Raw genomic sequence first — 548 nt, forward strand, 5'->3', positions numbered from 1 at the left:
TCGGAATACAGAGATAGTTTCAGAGGGAAAACAGATACTAAAATTTCCAATGCGAATTCCGACGCATCCAAGTAATATAACTTTGATGACCTCACCGTCGAGGTAAACCAACAGCTGAACCATGAAAATAAAGAACTGGGCCAAAAGATTAAGCAAGAACTGGCAAAGAAACAAACTAGCTGCAAAAGACCGACAACGGAGCCAGGAAATAACCAACAACATGAATAAAATGAGCCAAAATCTGAACTAAAAATAAATCAACAACTTGGCCAAATGAAACCAAATTGACCAAAAAATAAAGCAGCAAATTGGCCAAATCAAATCAGCTACACCAAAAATAAACCAGCTTCGCCAAAATAAATTAACAACGAATAAAAAAAGCCAGCAACTCGACCAGAAAGAGACCAACAAAGGGACAAAAATATCAACCGACAAATGATCGAAGATGGTCCCGAAAACAAACCAACAACTGGACCAAAAATAAACCACCAAAAATAGTAATAAATGAAATAAACTGGATAAAAAAGCAATAGCAGCCCCACCCCCCT

Source organism: Penaeus monodon, chromosome 27 (assembly GCF_015228065.2).
Source record: "Penaeus monodon isolate SGIC_2016 chromosome 27, NSTDA_Pmon_1, whole genome shotgun sequence".
Taxonomy (NCBI): Eukaryota; Metazoa; Arthropoda; class Malacostraca; order Decapoda; family Penaeidae; genus Penaeus; species Penaeus monodon.